The sequence below is a fragment of the Lepus europaeus genome, chromosome X (assembly GCF_033115175.1).
Source record: "Lepus europaeus isolate LE1 chromosome X, mLepTim1.pri, whole genome shotgun sequence".
Taxonomy (NCBI): domain Eukaryota; kingdom Metazoa; phylum Chordata; class Mammalia; order Lagomorpha; family Leporidae; genus Lepus; species Lepus europaeus.
In genome coordinates, this window is record NC_084850.1 from 103,133,313 (window position 1) to 103,150,291 (window position 16,979).

At 44.3% G+C, this 16,979-nt stretch overlaps 1 pseudogene; it reads left to right on the forward strand.

Annotated features, from left to right (window-relative positions):
* The window catches only part of LOC133752815 (BTB/POZ domain-containing protein KCTD3-like), a 138,871-nt pseudogene extending 122,490 nt beyond the window's left edge, over positions 1-16,381 (forward strand).
* The last annotated feature ends 598 nt before the right edge of the window (positions 16,382-16,979 follow it).

The window sequence follows — 16,979 nt, forward strand, 5'->3', positions numbered from 1 at the left end:
TTGTCCATGCATATATTTTTGGAGAAATGTCCACTGTAAACTTTGCCCAATTTTTAATTGAGACATTTGGTTTTTATGTATATGTTGTATTTTGTGTTGTAAACTCTTCTGTTAAGTTTATTTTTAATTCCTTTTTCTAAAGATTTATTTATTTGTTTGAAAGTCAGGGTTACAGAGAAAGAGAGACACAGAGAGATCTTCCATCTGCTTGCCCATTCCTTAAATGGCCACAATGGCCAGGACTGGGCCAGGTCAAAACCAGGAATAAGGAACTTCTTCCAGGTCTCCCACATAGGTTCAGGGACCCAAGTACTTGGGCCATCCTCCACTGCCTTCCTAGGTGCATTAGTAGAAAATTGGATGGGAAGTGCAGTAGCCACGTTTCAAACAGGCACCCATATGGGATACCGGTATTGCAGGTGGCAGGTTTTCCTGCTATGCCACAGAATTATTTTCTTAATTTCATTTCACATTGTTCATTTTTATTGTAGAAATGCAAATGATTTTGTATACTGATATTGTATATTGCAACCTTGTTGAAATTGTTTATTAGTTCTAATAATTTTGGTGAAAGTCCTTATGATTTTGTGTATAAGACCTTGTCCTCTGTGAACAGAGATAATTTTACATATTTTTTCTAGTCTATATGTCTTTTATTTATTTTTCTTATCTAATTGCCCTGGCTACAACCTCCATTACAGTACTAAATAGAAGTTGAATATCCTTGTGTTGTCCCTCATCTCATGGGGAAAGACCTCAGCCTTTCACCATTAAGTATAATGTTAGCCATGGGATTTTGTAGATGCCTTTTCTTAGAGCCCTTCTATTCTTTTTCTTGAGTTTTTTTTAATAATGAAAGGGTGCTAAATTTTGTCAAATGCTATTTATGCATCTTTTGAGATAATCATGTGATTTTTGTCTTATATTTTATTAATCTGACATATTATGCTAGTTCATTTGTAAAAGAATATTTGATTTATATGAAAGACATGAGAGAGAGAGAGAGAGAGAGAGAGAGAGAGAGAGTCTTCTAGCTGCTGGTTCATTCCCCAAATGGCTACAACAGCTTGGCAGGGGCAAAGCTAAAATAGGAGACATGAACTCCATCTGGATCTCCCACGTGGATGGCAGGGGGCCAAGGACTTGAGCTATCATCCCCTGCATCCCAGGTGCATTAACAGGGAGCTAGAATAGAAACAGGGTAGCCAAGTCTAGAACTGGCACTCTGACATGGGATGCTGGCATCTCAAGTGGTGGCTTAATCTATTGTGCCACAATGCCTGCCCCTAGCTGCATTCCTGTGATAAATTCTACCTGCTCATGATAATAATCACTTTTATATGTTGCTGGTAACTTTGCTCATATTTATTTTTGAGGATTTTTTGTATGTAGATTCATAAAAAGCAATATGCTTAGTAATTTTTGTGGACTAATTCTGTTAAATCTGTATTGAGCATTGCATATGGCTGTTGAAGCCTCTGCTTAGTGGAGGGGTCAGCTATTGATGGAATGGAGATTTTCTTAAATACCTTGATCCAATAAGTTTGCTAGCCTTTGCTGAGGGGCTCTATAGATGTGTTGGGATTTGCTTTGAATGAGTCTGCAGGCAATTTTGCACCTCTGCCTTAACCATTACTTCCTTCTTGGGCAGAGCCTCAAGATCAGCCAGAGATGAGAGTATGTAGTCTTCTGAGTTCTTTCCTGGACATGTATGCAGACCACCACTTTCATATGACCTTCTAGATTCCTAAGACTATGTTCGAGCTTCTCAAGGCCCCTTATGGACAGATTATTCTCAAGTTTTTCCTTTTAAATATTTTAGGAAGCTTTAACTGGTACTGCTACCCCCAGGCAGCTGTGATGCTAAATGATTGTCAATTACCTGGAAACCCTTCTACTACCCCTGTAAAATTTCCTCTGGCTGCTTTGTGTCATGGTAAGTCAGTCAGGTACATGTTTCATGCAATACTCAACCTTTATTCTGCTGTGTCACAAATAACAGATGGCATACTCCCATGGGTGCACTCACGGTCATGTATACCTACTTTACAGTCCCCTGGCTCTTCCACCAAGGAACATATGTTACAGAAAAAGTTGGTCACTGTCTCAGATTGGGTTTCCCCAGGAGAAAACCCTGAGACAAGGATTAGAGTGCTGATGATTAATTTTTGGAGGCATCCCAGAAAGCACTTGTTGAGGGTGGAGGGTATAAAACAGAGAAAGGAAGGAAGCCACCAAAGAGTATGTCTGCTAGCAAGTTGCCACTGTGGACAACCGGAGTATAGTCCTACTGGGGAACTCTAGGAGTCAGTGTAAGGGACACCTCGCAGTTAACCTAACCAAAGAGATAGGAGGCTGGAGTGTGTATCTTTCACTTCCTATGCATCATTGGTTGTGGTTTCCTAGAATTTCGGTTTTGCCATTCATAGGCCCTGCCTGCTCTGGTTTCTAGCAAAACACTCTCGAACAGAAAGTTGCAGATACTCCCAGTAAGAAGCCTTTACTAGGTAGAGATGAGGGCCAAAGGTATTTGGATAGGGCAGTAACAGTGTCTGCTATAATGCTAAAAAAATTATTGGGGGGCCAGTGCTGTGGCGTAGCAGGAAGATCCACTGCCTGCAGTGCGGGCATCCCATAGGGGCACCAGTTTGAGTCCTGGCTGCTCCACTTCCGATCCAGCTCACTGTTAATGTGTCTGGGAAAGCAGTGGAAGATAGCCCAAGTGCTTGGGCCCTTGCACCTGCGTGGGAGACCTGGATGAAGCTCCTGGCTTCTGGCTTCAGATCGGCCCAGCTCCAGCCAATCTAAAAGCTGAGGCCATCTGGGGAGTGAACCAGGAGATGGAAGAATCTCTCTGCTTCTGCCTCTGCCTTCTGTAACTCTGTCTTTTAAATAAATAAATCTTTAAAAATATCATTGGGGTAACTTCAGATTTTGCATAGTAATAATTCATATATCTAATTATTTTTTAAGATTTATTTTATTTATTTGAAAGACAGAGTTACCTAGAGAGGTAGAGACAGAGAGAGGTCTTCCATCCGCTGGTTCACCCCCCCAGATGGCCACAACAGCCAGAGCTGTGCTGATCCAAAGCCAGGAGCCAGGAGCCAGAGCCAGGAGCTTCTTCTGGGTCTCCCACACAGGTGCAGAGACCCAAGGACCTGGGCCATCTTCTACTGCTTTCCCAGGCCACAGCAGAGAGCTGGATCGGAAGAGGAGAAGCTGGGACTAGAACTGGTGCCCATATGGGATGCCAGCACTGCAGGCCAGGGCTTTAACCCGCTGTGCCACAGCACTGGCCCCATATCTCATTATTTAAATCTTAGTAGTGTAATACATTAGTATAATGTGATACATCTCACAGGAGGGATTGAGGCTTACTGCTTTCTAAAAGACACTAAAAACACATTGTACTAGGGATTTTGGTGACAGTTACACTGAGCTAGTAATTTTAGCAACTATAACAAAGATGTAGTTGGTCAAACAGGCTTATACCGGTATAATGAATTCACAACACTCACTTGTTATACAATTAATTAATAATTACGTTCTTCTGTAACCATATTTCCACTGTCTGGTTACAACAGATAAACAGACTTTGGCCAGAGATTTTAGAGCTTTCTGCTTGGAAACACTCAGCAGCAACTCTGTCCTGCTGCTCCCACAGAGCTTGGCCAAATTGTTTCCTGAGACCTTCTTTTGCCTATTGCCTTTAGCTCACCTCTGATATCCCATGGTGAGTAGTGTGGGAATGCCTCCACAGAGCAGGGTGGCAAATTCCAAGAATTCCAGTGTTCCAGGGATAGGAAGGAGACCTGGGGTCTTATAGAGTCTCCCCAGGGCTCAGGCATTCAGTCCCTTGATGTATAGCTATGTCTAATGCTGAGGCAAGCACATTAAGCCACTATGCCTATCTCCAATTCTTTTTCCAGGGCAGTCTGACTACCAAATATTGCCAGTCCTTAGTCAAAGCCCAAGGTTATGAGGACAGAGACACTTGCTCTACTCCAAATGGGAATGCTGGTTAACATGGGGCCTCCATAGACTTTCCTCGCAAAGTAAAAACTTAACTGCTTGCTTTTAATAAACCGCTATTACCTCCTTCCATATATTCTTCCTTTCCGATAGACTTTTTTTTTTTTGACAGGCAGAGTGGATAGTGAGAAAGAGAGACAGAGAGAAAGGTGTTCCTTTTTGCCATTGGTTCACCCTCCAATGGCCGCTGCGGCCGGCGCATCTCGCTGATCTGAAGCCAGGAGCCAGGTGCTTCTCCTGGTCTCCCATGCGCATGCAGGGCCCAAGGACTTGGGCCATCCTCCACTGCACTCCCGGACCATAGCAGAGAGCTGGCCTGGAAGAGGGGCAACCGGGATAGAATCCGGCGCCCCAACCGGGACTAGAACCTGGTGTGCTGGTGCCTCAAGGCGGAGGATTAGCCTGTTAAGCCACAGCGCCGGCCCCGATAGACTTCTACAGAAAATATTTATTTGCTGTCACCAGTGATGCCCTTGGAAAATCTTCCTTCACTCCCTCACACACACACACAGACACACACACAAACACACACAGAGAGAGAGAGAGAGAGAGAGAGAGAGAGAGAGAGAGAGAGAGAGAGAGAGAACCTTCCATCTGCTGGTTTACACCTCAAATGTCTTCAATAGCCAGGGCTGGACCAGGCCAAAGCCAGGAGCCAGGAGCTAGGAGCCAGGAGCTTCTTCTGGGTCTCCCATGTGGATGCAGGAGCCAAGCATTTGGGCCATCTCCCACTGCTTTCCCAAGCCACAGCAGAGCTGGATGGGAAGTGGAGCAGCCAGTGCTTACATGAGATAATGACACTGAAGGAAGTGGCTTAACCTGCTGTGCAATATGCTGGCCCCTCCCACAGTTATTGTGACAACACATTCAGACAACACCTTCAAAAGCTTGAAGGCTATTATAAATTTCAAGGTGATTATTTCATTTTGGATTCACACATCTTCTCCCCTTCCTTGATTCTCCTCATTATTAATTTATGGTGGGGATCTAGCAATATGGGCCTTTGGAAGGGGGCTTCTAGAGAAACCAATTTGGCCTTGGTGAGTGGCTATTAGGGGCACTAAAGTAGCCCACTGTCAGCTCAAGAGTGGTACTGAATCAAACTTGTGGGGCACAGCACTGAGATACTTTGTGTGATGGGAAATTCTGGAATTCCTATGAGTAGAGGCTCCATGGTTATAAGAAATCAATATATTCAACATCTTTTTTTTTTATTTTTTATACAGGCAGAGTGGATAGTGAGAGAGAGAGACAGAGAGAAAGGTCTTCCTTTGCCGTTGGTTCACCCTCCAACGGCCGCCGCGGCTGGCATGCTGCGGCCAGCGCACTGCGCTGATTCCAAGGCAGGAGCCAGGTGCTTCTCCTGGTCTCCCATGCGGGTGCAGGGCCCAAGCACCTGGGCCATCCTCCACTGCACTCCCGGGCCATAGCAGAGAGCTGGCCTGGAAGAGGGGCAACCGGGACAGAATCCGGTGCCCCGACCGGGACTAGAACCTGGTGTGCCGGCGCTGCAAGGCGGAGGATTAGCCTATTGAGCCACGGCGCCGGCCTATATTCAACATCTTAAGCATGGCAAGAGTTAGGCAATATATGAAACTATTGGCCAAGAGTATTAGTTCCAAAGGATGATGGGTAAGGTCATAGATTTGAAAGTCATAGATTTGTTTTGAATCATAGGCCCAGCCTGTAGTAATCCTGATATTTCAGGGACATGCCAAATCTCAGTTTCCACATCTATAAAATAGGAACAGTAATAGTATTTATTATTATCATAGACTTGGGGGATAGGTTCCATGAGACCTAGCACATAGTAAGTGCTCAAAAATATCAACTTTATAGGACTCCTATCTTACCTGAAAATCTGGTCAGCCAAGGAACCAAAGGCAGAAGCCATGTCACTACAGCAGGGAGTATGACCGTTTAGGCACAACAGAAACCTAGGCATCATCAGGGCTTCCCAGGTAACAGAGCTGGGCATCTAGGTCAGAGCTCTCTGTCTCTCTCTCCCTCCCTCTGTCCTCAACCCCTGTCTCTTCCTCTCTCTCTGTCTCTTTCTCTCTCTATCTCCTTCTCTCTTTGTAACTCTGCCTTTCAAGTAAATAAATCTTTAAAAAAATCAAATTTAAAATCAAATCTGGCAATATACCCTCTTTTTAGGGATTAGATAACTGAAGTATAGAGCTTATTCTGACAACTAGATAGAATTAGAGCTAGATCAATATCCATTTTCTTTAGAATCCTAGACTATTTACATTCATATTAATCTTATTTAACTTAAACTACTATATTAAAGTAATTCAATTTGCAGTAGAAAACTTTCTATTAAGCTTCATAGAGAGTAAAAATTTAAAAGTATAATTAATTCACCTCACATCCAGATATCTAAGAGGACAATGAGCAGAGTCTATGTCATCAAATGTAAAAAAGGAGAGTTTGAGAACATAGCTCAATAGACATCAACATCGAATGCTTCAAGTAAAAAAAAAAAATGGTGGCCTCATTTTTCCAATCAGAAGGTTGTTGGTGGCTTTTTCCAGGGTAGTGACACAAGATAGGACAATGCAATAGGATAGAAATAAGGAGGGAACAAGACATGGAGATAGTGCGTGCAGACTATTGTTTAAAGAAACATATAGTGTGAATCATATACTATCCAGAACAAAGATCAGGGGATATCTATTCTGTGCTTTGTAAGCTTCATTTGTAGGAAGGTAAGTGAAGGTAGAGACATTTTTGTTTTGTGTATATTAAATCTATAACAGCTGGCAGAGTACCTGATACATAGTATGTGCAGGAGTTGAGGATGTGTCACTTCAAAATATGGCAATTGATTATTTCGAGCTGAATGCACTTGAGAAGCAGCAGGTGCAGAAAGAGCAATGTGACCTGTCTTTTACTACCTTCAGTGAGCCATAAAAATTCCTGTGAGAAAGATGCTTTCCTTGTACCAAGATGAGAAGTTAACCCTTATCACCAGTGCCTGGGAATTGATGTTGTAATGGGCCTATATAAATAAAGTCACCACAATAACCCTTGCACCAGTTTTACCTCCCTCCATATAACTCCTAAGTCTTTTTAAAGAATGTACTGCCCCTGGTCAGATCCTATTATCTTGTCATTTCTTCAAAAATTTATTGTTCTTTGTCTAAAATATATAAAAACTTTTTTGCTTTGGCCATTTGTTTGGGTCCACACTCTCTTGTGAGGATCCACATGTACAATGTAAAAATAAAATCTGTATGTTTCTTCTGTTAATCTGTCCTGTATCTATTTGGTTCCTAGACTTAGCCAAGGACTATAATTAAGTAATTAAGATGGGGCCAGGTGTTTGGTGCAGTGGTTAAGATACCGCTTGAGATGCCAGCATCCCATATTGGAGTGTTTGGGTTTGAGTCTGGGCTCTGCTACAGATTCCAGCTTCCTTTTCATGTGCACCTTGGGAAGTGGCGGTGATGGCTCAAGTACTTGGGTATTTAATATCCATGTGAGAGACCTGAATTGACTGCTCCTGGCTTTGGCCTGACCCAGCCCTGGCTGTTGCAGGCATTTAGCGGGTGGGGGTCGGAAGTGAATCAGCGGATAGGAACTCTCTGTCTCTCTGTTTCTGTCTCTTTCTGTCTGTCCATCTATCTCTGCTGCCATGTATCTCAAAAAATTAAAAAAAAGATACTAGAATGGGTAGAGTTGATTTTTAAAAAAGATTTATTTATTTATCTGAGAGGCAGAGTTACAGAGAGAGAGAGAGGTCTTCCATCCACTGGTCACTCCCCAAATGGCTGCAACTGCAAGAGCTGGGCTGATTCTTCTGGGTCTCCCATGGGAGTGCAGGGGCCTAAGAACTTGGGCCATCTTCTATGGCTTTCCCAGGCCATCAGCAGGGATGCTGGATTGGAAGTGGAGCAGCTAGGACTCAAACAGGTGCCCATGTGGGTTGCCAGTGCCACAAGCAGATGGTTAACCTGTTATGCCACAGGGCTGGCCCCAGTAGAGGTGATTTTTAGCCTCCTTTACATACATACTAAAAACGATTTGAAATTTCACCATAGGCAAAACAGAGGAAAGAGAAGAGACAGAGATTTCACAGGTAAGTGGCTCAAAATTACTGCAATTGGCATAATATGAGGAGGCTCTCTGATTCAGAATGACTCCCCAGGAGCAGGGTCTGGGCTCTCCTTGCCGTGGTTCTCATGTCATATCCTACTACCCTAAACTGTGGAGTGGATGAGGAGGGCAGGTCATACATGGATGGGCATGTGATCCAATGTTCTTCCTATGACCTTACTATGACCTGGTCATGGATAGTGAAGATACTCTTTCCTTTGCAGGGCTGGAGCCATCAGCATGGGAGTTCAGAACTCCAATCATGCTCTCTGGTACATCAGTTAAGGCCACCTATAGTAGGAAAGATCAAAGCCAAAATATGGAGATAAGCAGAGTTTGAAGCCTTGGAACAGGCCAGTCCAACTGTGGTTAGGTTACCTGACGCACTAAGTACTCCCTCTCCTCTAACCCGTTTTCCTTGAGTTCATCTGAGTTGAGTTTCTGGCACTTGTTCATAAAGGAGCTGGAGAAAGACAGGGCAGCCATTAGAAGCCCAATCTTTCCCCTATAGCCTATTGTCCACCTCTCATACAAGGTGCTAGCAATAGACTTGGATCACTCCTTGTCTCCAAAAGAGGACAGATGGAAACCACAGCTGCCTGCTCTTGTAAATTAAGTTGTACTGGAACATAGCCTTGTACATTTATTTACATATTATCTATGGCTGCTTTTATGTTATGATAAAAGTTTAAGGGTCATGAGAGAGACTATATGACTTGTAAAATCATGAACTACTTACTGTCTAGTCCTTGATGGAAAGCTTGACTGGCTTATAGAAAAAGACAGTCGGGGAAAGAACAGGTAGTGGGTGCTATTGATGCGTCACCAAGATTCCGTTTTCTTGTTAAATTTTTATTCTAGCTATATGACTGTTGGCTGATAACTCATAGCTGCTTCTTCCCTAGCTATCCCCTTCTTCAGAGAAAATTGCCCAGTAACATCCAGGCCTCCCTACTAAACACCTTGGCCAGTGTACAGGAGTACAGTGTGTGCTCCAGAACTTCCCTGTGGGATCAGGCTGAAGCTAGTCTGCTTAGATCACAGGTCACACTCCTGACAGCTCTCCTTGTCCTCCGCCTATAGTCCTGCGTCACTCAATGATTTCAATAGGAATTCCTGTGACAGCATTGCTCCTAGGCCTCCCCTCCCACCCCACACCACCACCAGGGCAGAGGGCAAATGCATGTATGGCTTGTTCTCTGAGATAAACTAAATGAAGGGAGGGTCATGACCTTTCTAAGTTCTTGGCTAGATGGTTAGAATCAGAGAAACTACCTCTTTCTTTTGCCCTTGTATTCCCCTGCAGGTCAAGGCCCCTTCTTGATCCAAGGTACTTCAAACTTAAATACACAAGAAAAAAATAAACTGCCTTTTATGAGAAGCTCTGCTATCTTTTTAAAAGATTTTATTTATTTATTTTAGAGGTAGAGTTACAGACAGTGAGAAGGAGAGAGAGAGAGAGAGAGAGAGAGAGAGAGAGAGGTCTTCCTTCTGTTGGTTCACTCCCCAGATGGCCACAATGGCTGGAGCTGCCCCGATCTAAAGCCAGGAGCCAAGAGCTTCTTCCTGGTCTCCCATGTGGGTGCAGGGGCCCAAGGACTTGGGCCATCTTCTACTGCTTTCCCAGGCCACAGCAGAGAGCTGGATTGAAAGAGGAGCAGCCGGACTAGAACCGGTACCCATATGGGATGCAGGCACTGCAGGCAGAGGATTAATCTACTGCGCCACAGCTCTGGCCCCAGTCCTGCTATTTTGACTGAAGTCATTGATTAGTCAGGAAGTTAGACTGTCAGATTTTCTCCTTCCTTCTTTATAAAAATTTTTTAGTTGTTTTCATTTTGAGAGAAAGAGGGAGAGATCAATCTTCTTTATATTGGTTCACTCCCTGCATGCCCCACAGCCAGGGCTGGGTCAGTCTGAAGCCAGGAGCCCAGAACTCAATCTGGATCTCACATCTAAGTGGCAGGGACCCAAGTACTTGGGCCATCACCTGCTGTCTCCTTGGGTACATATTAGCAAGAAGCTAGATTGGAATCAGAGGAGCCAGGACTCAAACCCAAGCACTCCGATGTGGAATTCAGGGGCCCCAAGCAATGCCTTAACCCCTGCACCAAAAGTCTACCCCCTGACTTTCTGCTTACCTTTGACCTCTGCCATTCAAGACAGAGCTTCTTAATGATACGATATTCTGATTCTGTGAATGCTGGATTCAGCTGAGCAAGGAGATCTCTGAGTAAAGCTAGGTTTCTCAGCGTTTTATTCACAGCTTGTTGTCATTCATTTCAGTATTTGCTCAAGTTGGCTCAGAGTAGCTGCTTAGTGCTTGCTTGGGAATGAGTAAGCCTGTGCCCTGCTGCTGGGTGGGGAAATGTAAGACTGCGTGAACCTCCCGTGTGTTTGTAGCCTCTGGGAAGAGGGAAGAGATCAGACTAGCTCATTTCCTCATAGACACAGGTGTTCCTCAGATCTGAACTTGGCCGCAGGCGGGTGTGTGAATTCTTTGTGCAGGAGCGGCCAGCAGCTCAGGGTGGGGCAAGGGTGTGGCTAGGCAGAGCTCAGGAATGCATTGTTCTAGAAAATTTGTCCAAATAGTTTCTGGGCCTCCCTTTTCCTTGACTGGTTGTAGTTTCAGTAATAGAAAACCTGCCCATTAAAGGTTTGCTTTAACTACTATTGCCAGAAGACTCTTGGGAAAAAGACTAAGCCATTTCATTTCCTTGCTATATTTGGGAGGGCCATGCCAAGGGCCTACTCTCTGGACAGCACAGACTGAAACCCAATTCTTATCATGAAAAGTAGTAATATTCTGAGCAGGTCATGCCTCTAAATGAACAGAGGCTAACATTTTCCATTATAAAAAAAAAAAAAAAGAAACAGACCCCAGTTTTTTTTCTTGCTTAGGCTAGGCTTTTTCTTCCTTTCCTTCCCCACTCCATCCTCTTGCCCCTTTTCTTTTCTGTCTCCTGGGAACTTTCCGGAACATCAGCTGGCATTAGACAGCTAACAGACAACTGTCAAAGCTTAGAAAGATGAGTTAATGATCCTGACAAAATGCTGTGAAAATCCACCATACCCAACCCCTCCAACCGCAACTTTTCAAGTGGTTACAGATAATGCAAACTGCAACCTGAGACAGAACCAAAATCATAGATGACTCGCTTCTCCTTGCTCTCTAACAACGCCAGTGCTACTTCAGTTTAGGGAGTTGTCTAAGGTGCTCCCTGATGCACATCAGCTAAACACAGTCTTTGAGCTCTGTTTGAGTCAATTTCACTACTTTTTTTTTTTATTTTGACAGGTAGAGTTATAGACAGTGAGAGACAGAGAGAAAGGTCTTCCTTCTGTTGGTTCACTTCCCCAAATGACAGCTATGGCTGGCGCTGTGCTGGCCCGAAGCCAGGAGCCAGGTGCTTCTTCCTGGTCTCCCATGTGGGTGCAGGAGCCCAAGCACTTGGGCCATCCTCCACTGCCTTCCCAGGCCACAGCAGAGAGCTGGACTGGAAGAGGAGCAACCGGGACTAGAACCTGGTGCCCATATGGGATGCCGGCGCTGCAGGCGGAGGATTAGCCAAGTGAGCCACAGCGCCGGCCCCTTCACTACTTTTTTTCTATGCTGTGACTTGAGTGAAATCTGGATGAGCCCAGGACTCTGCTGTTCTTTCAGAGAAAGGCAGAATGTGCTGTGGAATCTCTGCATCCTTCCTCTCTGGGGGCCACTGCTGAGTTGAGAGGTAAGTCCTGGCCCTGATCCTCTGCTTAGGTTTTAGGCTTTGATTCTTTGGAAGGGTTAACCTGTTGTCTGACAGGCCACTGCACCTGTATTTTCTTCAGCTTTTCATATTCTATGGGCAAACAGAGGATTAGATGATGCTCTTACGGTAGAACAAGGACCTTCTCTCTTTTTTCGATCTAGGGCTTCTTTTACTATGGGAAACACAATCTACCCAACATCCAGCTCCAGTGGACTCCCATGGGCTTATTCTCTGCCACTGTGGTCCTGTTAAATTCCTCTCTAAATGGTGGGACTTCAGGAAAGGCAGTACAAATGGTCCCTGTTACTTCTGATGGTTGAACTTAGAATTTTTTGACTTTATGATGATGTGAAAGCAATATGCATTCAGTGGCACTGTGCTTAGAAGGTTGAGTTTTGCTGTTTCACAGGCTAGTGTGATCCCATCCTGTCTGACCATGCTGGGCAGTGGCAGTGAGCACAGCTCCCAGACAGCCCCCTGGATCTTAAAAGGAAATCACGACCACTCTGTGGTACACTGTGCTGCACAGTTTGGATGTGCCATGGGTTGGGGAATCACACGCATAGTCCACTTAAGATATCTTCAATTTCTCATGGGTTTATTGGATGTAATCTCACTGTGTGTTGAGGAGCATCTGTATTGAATTACAATGCCTCTTTGGGGATCTTGGGACAAGGCAAAAACTGTACATTTGCCTGTTGCCTTAGAACCAATGAAGATAAAATAGCTAACTTACCATGGGTGGCTTTCTTTAATTGATAAGAAGTTGTTGCTGAGAGAAGAAACAATTCAGGAAAACTCGGGTCTACACAGGTCTCTTAACCGACCACAGCCTCCTCCCTTCACAAACACCTCCGCCCTCTATCTAACTCTGTTTCTGCCTCCTCTAACCCTGCTTCTTTCTAGCCTTCCTGCCTTTCTGATCCCTGCTCTTCTTTCTGCCTCTCTCTTCTTCTTCCTCTTGCTCATTCCAGATCCCTGGCACTTTTAGATCCTGCTCTTCCTAGGTTCCCTCCCCAGGAGTTCCTGACTCGAATCCAACAACACCTCAATCACAAGTTACTTTCAAACTCTGGCCTTGGGTTGACCTCCAGGCTGTAATCAATGATTTTCCAAATCCTCAAAAAGAAAGAAATGTATTAAGTTATTCAGGATGCCTGGAAGGATATATGTTCCTGAGTCCCTCAATCTCTATCTTTTAGTAGAATCAGGGGATCCTTGAACCTGGTCCAGTAAGGTCAAATGGCTACCATAAATGAGGAGTTAGCTAACACCCCTCCCAGACATAGTAAAGCTTCAGAAATAGGGCAATTTAAAAAGGACTTATTTATTTATTTATTTGAAAGGCAGTGTTGCAGAGAGAGAGGAAGAGACAGAGATGATAGAGATAGAGATAGAGATAGAGATAGAGATAGAGATAGCGATAGCGATAGAAATAGCGATAGCGATAGATAGAGGGGGTCTTTCAACTGCTGTTTCACCCCCCAAGAAGCCTCAACTTCCAGGGCTGGGCCAGGTGAAGCCAGGAGCCTAGGACTCCATCCAGGTCTCCCATGTGGATGGCAGATGCTCAAATACTTGGGCTAACCTCCGCTGCTTTCCCAGGTGCATTAGCAGGGAGCTGGATTGAAAGCAGAGCAGCTGGGACTAGAACTGGCACCCGTATGGGCTTAATCCACTGTGCCACAATGCTGGCCCCAGAAGTTTATTTATAAGGTTTTTGCCCCCCACATGGACTAGGGAACAGTCCATTCTTGTCAATACAGGCATGGGGCCGGTGCCATGGCATATTGGGTAAAGCCACTGCCTGCAATGCCGGCATCCAATATGGATGTCGGTTCAAGTCCCAGCTGCTCCACTTTCGATCCAGATATCTGCTCTAGCCTGGGAGAGCAGTAGAGGATGGGCCAAGTGCTTGTGCTCCTGCACCCATGTGGGAGACTGGAAGAAGCTCCTGGCTCCTGGCATTGCATCAGCACAGCTCTGGCTGTTGTGGCCATCTGGGGAGTGAACCGATGGATGGAGGATCTCTCTCTCTCTCTCTCTCTCTCTCTCTCTCTCTCTCTCTTTCTCTCTCTCTTTGCCTCTGCCTCTCTGTAACTCTGCCTTTCAAATAAATAAATCTTGAAAAGAAATTCAGGGGACTCCCACCCTGGGCCTGGCAGCCCCAGCCGGGGAGGGGACACAGCTGCGTTCCTGGAGCCTCCGGAGATGGCAGATGGGCACTGCAGTGGGGAGCAGTGGTGAGATTGTCCAGCTGAACGTGGCACAGATCAGATTTAGTACCTCAAGACAAACTCTTATGTGGATTCCAGATTCTTTTTTTTCCAGTTTACTGAGTGGAAGAATTTCAACACTTCGAGATGAAACTGGTGCTATATTTATTGACAGATCCAGCAGCATTTGCATCCATTTTCAATTTTCTTTGAACCAAAGAACTAGACCTAAGGGGGAGTGAGTCAGGCATGAAGCAGAGGTTTATGGAATCACTGCATTAGTAAGAAGGCTTCTCTTACGTGAAGAATTGGAACGCTCATCCTGTGGCAGTGAACTTTTTCATGGTTACTGGCCTCCACCAGGTATTCCTAGTCTTAAAATAAACAACCCAGGTAGATCCTCTGCTGATTCTAGGAATGGACTAAACTCCTCAAGAAGGTGAAGCCCAGGGAAATGGCACACAGTCTGTTTTTTCTGGAACTGGAGAAGAGACTGTTAGGTTAGGATTTCCTGTTGATCCACGAAAGGTAGCTGGTCTTCATAATTGGATTGTAGCTGAATATGCCCATTTTGCTGTATGTTACAGAATCAAAGACTCTTCAGGATGGCAACAAGTGTTTACAAGCTCATATTTGGATTGGACAATTGAACGAGCAGCTTTAAATACAAAAGTGGTTGGAGGTCCACATAGAGACAAAGACAAAATGTTGCCTTGGAGAGTAGCATCATCCTGTAGAGTGTTCAAGATGGTGGAAGTGGAAGTGAGATTGGAGTGCTCAGCCTTAGTGTTCCTGTAGATGTTCTTTTCTTTACTGGTAACCAGTTGGTGGCTACAATTCATACAAGGAAAGTGGGAGTGTGGATGCTGTCACTCAGCACTGGCAGGTTCAAGATGTTGTTCCTATAACTAGCTATGACACTGCTGGGTCATTCCTTCTACTGGGATGTAACAATGGATCAATAAATTATATAGATATACAGAAGTTCCCTTTGTGGAGGAAGGATAATGAACTTCTTGTGATGGAACTGTATCACGGTCCTTCAAATGATGCTATTACTGCTCTCAGCATTTACCTCACACCCAAAACAAGTGTCAGTGGTAACTGGATCCACATTGCCTATGGTACAAGCTCTGGAGCAGTGCAAGTGATTGTCCAGTACACAGAGACAGTTGGGTCTGGACACGGACAGTTATGCAATTCAGAGGAATGATCTCTACTCAGCCAGGTTCTATGCCTTAGCATCATTCAAAATATTGAAGAGACAGAAAGCCATGGTAGCTATTCTTCTGGAAATGACATAGGTCCCTTTGGAGAGTGAGATGATCAACAGGTGTTTATCCAGAAATTTGTTCCCATTGCCAACAAACTATTTGTGAGACTCTCGTAGACTGGGAAAACACTGTGAGATCCAAGCTGTTGGCTGTACTATAGTATTTGCATTTACAGTGAGAGAATGTGAAGGATGCAGTAGGATGGGCTAAAGGCCATCACACTACTTGTTCACAGGCCATACAAATGGCAGCATTCAGATGTGGGATCTGACCACTGTTATGGATATGGTTAGCAACAGTGAAGATAAGGATGTAGGCAGTCCAGCTGAAGAAGAGCTACTCAAATTACTGGACCAGTGTGATCTCAGCACTTCTGGATGTGCTACTCCTAACATCAGTCCAGCAACTTCTGTGGTTCAGCATAGCTGCCTATGAGAATCAAATTCTAGTCCTCAGCTTCAGCACCATGAAACCATCCATGAAGCAGCTACTTACAGTTCCATGAGGCCTTACAGAGAGAATCCTTTGTTAGCAAGGGCAAGAAGGACTGAGAGCTTTCACAGGGACTTCCAGACTATTAATTTGAACAGAAATATGGAAAGAGCAGTCCCTGAAAATGGTAACTTGGGCCCAATACAGGCTGAAGTGAAGGGGGTACCAGGGGAATGCAATGTAGCTGACAGAAAGTCTCCTGGAACAGAAATTAAAAGTTGGAGAGAATCGGATAGTGGATTGGAAGCACCTAAAATAGCTAAGGGTTTTTAGAATCCAAAAAAAGGTCATCAGAAGATGAAAATGAGAATAAAGTGGAGTTAAGGAAGAAAGGAGGATTTGAAGGGGGAGGATTCCTTGGAAAAAAGAAAGTTCCCCATCTGGTATCATTGCCAAGCACTTCTGATGGAGGAACTGACTCACCAGGTACTGCGTCCCCATCTCCCACAAAGACCACTCCCTCTCCTCGGCATAAAAAAGTGATTCTTCAGGTCAAGAATACAGCTTGTGAAAACTCTCCAAAGGAATTGTTCTGTAAAATTTACATGGAAGTTGTAACCACCCTGGACTTCAGTACATTAGTTTTTACACTAAAATGTCACAACATTGGACTTCATTTAGTTATCTTTTTAACAGAATTACCCGGAATAAAGAGATAGAATAACCATGTCTCTGGAAGTTTTGGAAGTGCTTTTTTTGGTTTTAGTTTTACATTTAACAATCATTTGTAAAACAGGAGTCCACTTACCATTTGACTTTTCTTTGTTGGTTTTGGAAACATAGGACCACATCTTGATAGGATGATGCCCACATAGATGAGTGTCACCTTGGGGCATGAGAACCAACGGACTGCATTCCTATCCTTGCTTATGCCTGAGACTTGTCTTGCAATGTTATCTTAAGTGAATCACAGAATTGTCTTTGGAACTTGGCCTCTCAACTCTCACTGTGATTGAAAATTGTTTACCAGATATTTGATGAGGTGCTATGTTTGTGAAAAAAAAATCATGTAATTCAAAAATACTATAGACATTGAATACCAGGTTCCACTGTATAGTAAGTCCTGTAGGATGATTTTATTTAATTGTGGGTCATTTTCTGATTATTAT